Source organism: Bos indicus, chromosome 16, assembly GCF_029378745.1.
Source record: "Bos indicus isolate NIAB-ARS_2022 breed Sahiwal x Tharparkar chromosome 16, NIAB-ARS_B.indTharparkar_mat_pri_1.0, whole genome shotgun sequence".
Taxonomy (NCBI): Eukaryota; Metazoa; Chordata; class Mammalia; order Artiodactyla; family Bovidae; genus Bos; species Bos indicus.
In genome coordinates this window covers 45,272,303-45,280,429 of record NC_091775.1, presented here as the reverse complement: position 1 = coordinate 45,280,429, position 8,127 = coordinate 45,272,303, and positions in this window count along the sequence as shown.

Below are 8,127 nucleotides of genomic sequence, written 5' to 3'. Positions count from 1 at the left end.
GATCTCCGGTCTCAGAGAGGTGGTTCAGTGTGGCTGAGAGTAGCAGGTGGTGAATGCTGGACTGGGCTGTACTTCCTGCCATTGGAAGTCCCCTAGCCACAGGCCTCGACTGAGCAAGTTATGATTGCATTTTTGCTCTCCACAAACACACAATCTCCAACTAAGACATAATACATCTCTTATTTTGTTGGATCCTCAGAAGCAAACAGCTGGAGGACCTGGTTTAATTATCTCCAGTTGAGATAATCGATTAACTGGGACCAGATAGTGTGCTCTGACACACAGCATCTTAGTGGGGAAGCAGGAACTCAATGGATGTGAGAGTTGGATCACAAAGAAGGCTGAGCCCCAAAGAATTGATGCTTTCCAATTGTGGTGCTGGAGAAGACTCTTGAGAGTCCCTTGGACAACAAGGAGATCAAACCAGTCCATCCTAAAGGAAATCAACCCTGAATATTCATTGGAAGGACTGATGCTGAAGCCTCAATGCTTTGACCACCTGATGCAAAGAGCCAACTCATTGGAAAAGACCCTGATGCTGGGAAAAATCAAAGGCAAAAGGAGAAGGGGTTGGCAGAGGATGAAGAGGATGGTAGATAGCAGCACAGACTCAATGGACATGAATCTGAGTAAACTCTGGGAGAGTTGGACGGGACTTAGCAACTGAACAACATCAAGGAACACAACTGCAAGTCCTGTGCTATAACCACGTTCTTGGTGACCCTTTGGAACACTGGAATTGGCCTAGGGAACAAGTCAGGAAGAGGCAGGGGGTTATTTTCAGGATTTCAATTCAGTGGCCTCAGCTCCACCAAGAAAGATCCTTGGGGTGAGTTTTAGGGTGTCAGTACCTCCAGAATCTTCCAGATGCATGGTAAATGCCTCACTGGCCCCTGCTCCAGAGCTCCCCACCCCACCCCTGACAGCAGGCTGCTGGGGGGTGGAAGCTGAGAGAGAGAGGCCCCGGATGGCTCCACGGTGGAAGTTCAAACACTGGTCCCTCTGTGGGGAGTCACAGGAAAGCCTGCTGATGTACATCTTGCTTAGAGGTAGATGGTGGGCAAACAGAGCCATCACTAGGCCCAGGGTCAAAATGCCACCACGTGGGACAACTAGCCTTTGCCAAGAATGAGAGGATCCAAGGAGGGTGTTAGAGGCACTGCCCGCTCTGTCACACCCTCTCCACCTGGTGAGCTCGTGTCATCTTTCAGGGTCAGTATTCTTGCCTACAAGATTGCCCACCGATATGATGCTGGGACCCTGATGCTGGGAGAGGTTGAGGACAAGAGGAGAAAGGGGTGACAGAGGAGGAGATGGGTGGATGGCATCACTGACTCAATGGACATGAGTCTGAGCAAACTCAGGGAGATAGTGAAGGACAGGGAAGCCTGGCGTGTTCAGTTCATGGAGTCGCAAAGAGTTGGGCACGACTGAGCGACTAAACCACAACAACAACGATACACATTTAAGAGGAAAGACCAGAGATGAGGAGGTTAAGCAACTTGCTCCAGGTGCTTCAGGTACCAAATGGGAGAGCAAGATATAGAACCAGGTCTCCGGTTTCTTAGGTTAGTTATCTTTCTACTAATTTCTCGTTTAAGGATTTCCCTGGTGGCTCAGAAGGTAAAAGCGTCTGCCTACAGCGACTTCACTTTCACTTTTCACTTTCATGCATTGGAGAAGGAAATGGCAACCCACTCCAGTGTTCTTGCCTGGAGAATCCCAGGGACGGGGGAGCCTGGTGCGCTGCCGTCTATGGGGTCGCACAGAGTCGGACATGACTGAAGCGACTTAGCAGCAGCAGCAGCAGCACAGTGCAGGAGACCCGGGTTCGATCCCTGGCGGGGGAAGATCCCCTGGAGAAGGAAATGGCAACCCACTCCAGTACTCTTGCTTGGAGAATCCCATGGATGGAAGAGCCTGGTAGGCTACAATCCATGGGGTCGCAAAGAGTCGGACACTACTGAGCAACTTAATTTTCACTTTCTCGTTTGAGGAGAACCATAGGGCTCCTGTCAGAAGTTTATATCATCAGAGATTTAAAATCCTTTATGGTCAACAAGCTTCTATTTGAAAATGAAAACACTATGGGGAGAATTCATAGATTAGGCTGTTACCAGTTATTTCAGTCTCAGTATGAATTAAATGCATAGTTCAAGCCCAGTAAATATTTTTAGGATGAAGGACTGTGATACATTTCCTTTGGGTTTAGAATGGTGCTTTTGATGAGGAAGACTTAGGAGTAATCTGGTTTACCACAGGTTGCTCCAGGGGGGCTAGGATTGATGGATGAGAGCCTGAGGTTGTTGACTTGAGGGTTCATGGATATGGTAATGAAAGAAGGTCTAGAAGGTGAGAAAGTGCTGTAAACGGTTTCCTCTGTGGTGGCCATGGTCTATCAGCTGAGCCAAGAGTTCAGAGGACTTCAGAACAGAGCTGGAGGGACTGCCACATGCAGCTAGTGGGCTCTGAGGCCAACATACTAAGTCTCACCTCCTCACCGGGCTCTGGATCTGACTCCAGGAGCCTCTGGGACACAGGAGAAGGTTTGCTAGGGCTGTTCCTGGAAGTGCGGGGCAGGTAGGGGAGGCACAAAGTGAAATGGGTGTGAGGACACAGCTGAGGTCAGGAAGCTCAGAGATCAGGCTCTGGGCCAAGGCAGGGCTGTCTGAGGCTGAGGGGGGCCTGGCCTGGGGCCTCTGTGTGCCCTGAGTGCATGGATCAACCTGTGGGTCCCACCCTCTGTCACAGGGAGAAGGAACCACACCTGAGAGTGGTTTTGAGCAGCTGCCTGGGCCTCAGGGGCTCTGTGGGCACTGTTAGTAAAATAAAAATAGGATGTAAGGCTTCAAATTGTGGATGTAAAAATGAAGCACAGTAGGGACTTCCTTGGCGGTCTAGTGGTTATGACTCCGAGCTTCCATTGAGAGCTGTGAAGTTTCCATCCTTGGTCAGGGAACTAAGATCCCGAATGCCCTGTGGTGTGGCCAAAAAAAAGGAGGAGGAGATATACATATTGTATACATATTGTTGTTCAGACGCTCAGTCACGTCCGACTCTGTGATCCCATGGACTGTAGCGTGCCAGGCTTTCCGGTCCTTCACTGTCTCTCAGAGTTTGATCATTCATGTCTATTGGGTCAGTGATGCCATCCAACCATTTCATCCTCTGTCATCTCCTTCTTCTCCTGCCTTCAATCTTTCCCAGCATCAGGGTCTTTTCCAATGAGTCAGCTCTTTGCATCAGGTGGCCAAAGTATTGGAGCTTCAAGTGCATATCAGTCCTTCCAATGAATATTCAGGGTTGATTTCCTTTAGGAGTGACTGGTTTGATCTCCTTGCTGTCCAAGGGACTCATATAGCTGATTCAACTTTTTGTACAGTAGAAACTAACACAACATTGTAAAGCAATTATATTCTAATAAAAAATAAAATAGTAAAAGAAAAAAGAAAAAGGAATTAAGAAATTAAGCAAAGTTAATCAGCATAGGGAGAGATTGGAAACTGAAAAAAAAAAATAGCAAGAACATATAAGAAGCAAACCATAAAATAAGATGCCAAAGATTGCAACAAGTATAAATGGATTAACCTCTGATATTTGAGGGCTGACTCTCAGATTAGATCAAAGGAAAAAAAAATCCTGAGCATGTCTAAAACATAAGACACAGAGAGGTTAAAAATATAGGGGTGAGTAGATACACACTGGAGAAGGCAATGGCACCCCACTGCAGTACTCTTGCCTGGAAAATCCCATGGACGGAGGGGCCTGGTGGGCTGCAGTCCATGGAGTCGCTAGGAGTAGGACACAAGTGAGCTTTTGACTTCACTTTCACTTTTCACTTTCATGCATTGGAGAAGGAAATGGCAACCCACTCCAGTGTTCTTGCCTGGAGAATCCCAGGGATGGGGGAGCCTGGTGCGCTGCCGTCTATGGGGTTGCACAGAGTCAGACATGACTGAAGCGACTTAGCAGTAGCAGCAGCAGATACATACTAAGCAAATACAAAAAAAAAAAAAAGCAAGTTTTGATGGCAATATCAATATTCATGTAGAATTTAAGACAAAGTATTAAATCTATTAATAAGTTGAAACAGTAGCTGTATATATATTTGAGATGCTGAGGTGTGATCAAGTTGGTACTTCAATAGCACTGGCTGAGGGCACCAGGAATCCTGAGCCAGACACCCTTTCCTTAGAGGTCTTGTGAGAATAGAGCAGTTAACTCTATTCTTCCTCCCCAATGCTCAGTCCATGGGGTGGTCAGTCAGCATGCTCCATCCATCCTTCTGGCCATAAGAATTGCTTCCAAGTAGCCCATTCAGAGCCAATCCCAGAATCTGGGGGAACTCAAGCCCAACACAGACAAAACTAAATTCATGATTTTCCTCCATAAAACCCAGTATTCTTTTTGTGACCCCAAACTCTAAATGGTACCACCAGCCATCCAATGAAGGATGTAAAAAAAAGAAACAGTAAACATTTTAATGTCTCCATTTTCTTTGCCCACCATCCCTTTGATCTTATCTCCTAAATATCTCTTAACTCTCTCTGATTACCTCTCAAGTCCATGGTCTCTTTCCTGCTGCTGCTGCTAAGTCACTTCAGTCATGTCCGACTCTTTGCGACCCCATGGACTGCAGCCCACCAGGCTCCTCTGTCCATGGGATTTTCCAGGCAAGAGGTCTGGAGTGGGTTACCATTCCCTTTTCCGGTCTCTTCCCTAGCCTCCTCTTTAGTCTCCTTACTTCCACACTTGATAGCTTGATTCCAATCCAGCTGCAGAACAACCTTTCTAAGATGGAACTCTGACTGAGTCCTAGGGTGAGATTTGAGTGAAGTCCTGGGGTTAGGTTAGCCTTGTTGAAACACAGATTCTTGGGCTCTGCTCCAGAGTTTCTGATTCAGCCAGTCTGGGAGTAGAGGGGATAGAATCTGTATTTCCAACAAGCTCCCCGGTCATGCTGACCGACACTGCAGTCGAGAATTGCTGGCATTGCTTACGTAGTTTACCAGAAGTCTGCACTGGGGTGTGGGTCTAAACCTCCAGCCAACTGTGAAGAGTTTCTCTGACTTGCTTTGTTCCTTAAGAACAAAAGAACCTATTTCACTCAAGACTTGTTTTCAGAGGCAGAAAACCCAAATCAAGCAGGTTTCAGCAACAAAGGAAATCCATTGGCTCACTGAACTGAAAAATTCAGGTGAAGCACAAAAAAAAGACATTCAGGTGAAGCACAAAAGAAATTCAGGCTTAGTGGGATCCCAGCTCACATGGTATCATCAGAACTGAGTTCATCCTCCCTTTGGCCTTGATCTCACAGCCAAAGTGGTCCCTCATGGTGGGTTGCAGAAGCTCCAGGATTCGGTCCTCTGGGCTTAGCAACCAAGGCAGAGAACTGGAATGGGGACCCCGTATCTACAGTGGGACCCTGGGGAAAATACCTTCAGCAAAAGGGAGAGAGGGATGAAGTCCACCCAATAAAGGGAAATGGTGTCCAGGTCTCAGATAGAGGTGGAGGGTGAGAAGGTGGGCCTTGAGCAAATATTCATAAGCACCAGCTGGCCCTTCCCTGACTTTAGTGTTCATATTCACATTATCTATATGTTAAAAGGAGACATAAATGAAGACAATAGGGAAAAAAACCCACAGCTAAACCAAAAAAGAAACTAAAAACTCAATGATGACTCCTGCTGCCTGATGGGAGCAAACCCAGAAGTATTTTGGGGGCCACTGCAGATGTTTGAAAATGGCAAAAATGTTAGATGATATGAAGGAATTATTTAAAATTTTTGTATTTAAAATAGAAGAATTTAATAAAGGGACTCCCTAGCAGCCCAGTGATTACGACCCTGCTCTTCCAATGCAGAGGATGCAGGTTCAATCCCTGGTTAGGGAACTAAGATCCCACATTTTATGAGGCATGGTCAGAGATGAAAAAAAGATAAGAAAGTATTTAATAAAAATATAGCTTTTCTAAAAAGCCTTAAAAATATTTAGGGATGAAATGTCATGATGTCTGTAATTTAAAATATTTCCACAAAGAAAATGGAGGAGAGGAAATATGGCAAGTTATTTTAAAAATATCATTACTGGAATGTGTCTTAGAGTTTGAGGAGACTGGAGACTTTCAGGACCTAAGAATGAGGTGTAGGGACTGTAACAGGCTGCGAGGGGAATAAAGACTAAAGCCTGGGGCTCTCTTTGCTGTTGTTCAATCACTAAGTCATGTCTGACTCTTTGTGACCCCATGGACTTCAGCATGCCAGGCCTCCCTGACCCTGCCGGAGTTTGCCCAAGTTCATGTCCATTGAGTTAGTGACCATCAAACCATCTCATCCTTTGTCGCCCCCTTCTCCTACCCTCAATCTTTCCCAGCATCAGAGTCTTTTCCAGTGTATCAGCTCTTCGCATCATGTGGCCCAAGTAAGTGGGTTTTCCAGTGGCCACCTGGCCACTGAGTTTCTCTCCCTGGGTTTCAGCAGAGCTCAAACCTTGCTAGCCGTGCAATCTGCCAGCAGTTTCTGATGACCAGGAGCCGTGTTTGCCCCAGGTAAGCTCTGATCCCACTGGAATGAGGTTCACTCCATCCTGTTCATTCTGGGCTTGGGATTCTCACCTGAAAACAATGGAGGAGATGGGACCAATCTGTTTCCTCCACCGACAAAGATCTATGACTCTGGGTTCAGACAAGGAAGAGAAGGGCAAGCTTCCAAAACAGTTCAGTCAATCCTGGTTTAGTTGAGAACGGCATAGTCTGAATTACAAAAAGAAAAAAACCCTGGATTATGGCATAATCGCATAATTGTATTATGGCACCACCAACTCAATGGACACGAGTTTGAGCAAACTCCAGGAAATAGTGAAGGACAGGGAAGCTTGGCATGCTGCAGGCCATGGGGTCACAGAGTCAGACACAACTGGGCGATGGAACAACAACAGTGGCATAACTGCAATATGGTGAATGTTTCCTTCATTCAGGCATACGGCAAATGGCGAATTAGCTGTTAATCAAGCATGTACAAGAAGAGGTTCTGGGAATTCCCTGGTGGTCCAGTGACTTCCACCACGTTGGGGGTGCAGGTTAGACCCTTGGTTGGCGAACTAAGATCCTGCATGCTGCATGCTGCAACAACAAAAGACAGTCCTATGAGTCCTGCTTTAATAAAGAGTTTTCAATTACCAATGTGTTTTCTTTTATGCATGAAAACTGAACTAGAATGGCTCTTTAAAGTGGAAGCAGTGGCAGATTGTGTTTTCCTGGGCTCCAGAATCACTATGGATGGTGACTATAGCCATGAAATTAAAAGACACTTGCTCCCTGGGAGGAAAGTTGCGACAAAACTAGACAGTGTATAAAAAGCAGAGATGTCACTTTGCTGACAAAGGTCCATAAAGTCAAATCTATGGTTTTCCAGTAGTCATGCACGGGTGTGAGAGTTGGACCATAAAGAAGGCTGAGCTCTGAATAACTGATGCTTTCGAACTGTGGTGCTAGAGAAGGCAGATTCTCGAGAGTCCCTGGGACAGCAAGGAAATCAAACCAGTCAGTCCTAAAGGAAATCAGTACTGAATATTCAGTGAGCCAACTCACTGGAAAAGACCCTGATGCTGGAAAAGATTGAAGGCAGGAGGAGAAGGGGCCAGAGGATGTGATGGTTGGATGGCATCACCAACTCAACGGACATGAGTTTGAGCAAACTCAAGGAGAAGGTGGAGGACAGGGAAGCCTGGCATGCTGCAGTCCATGGGGTCACAAACAGTTGGACATGAGTCAACAACTAAACAACAATGGTTCTTTAAGACCTAGTTTTCTTTAGGGGACTTTCCATTCTTCCCTAAAAACTGACAACCATGGCACATCAAGTCCAAGTGTAAATGTGAACTCCAAGGAGAGACCCAGCCAAATGGAATTCCTCGGGGCCTCACCAAGACTTTGGCTCACTCCCTTCCTGGGACCTTGACCTAGGCATCCCTCCTTATCTGCAGAGTCATGTCTTTGCAGCAACTGGGCTTAGGAGTAAAGATCAGTGAGTCCCTGTAAACTAAGCAAAGTACAAGTATTATGCTTAATTCTCAAATAAGACATGAGTCAAGGGCATGAAGAGTTACCTAGTGTGAGCCCCACTCCTC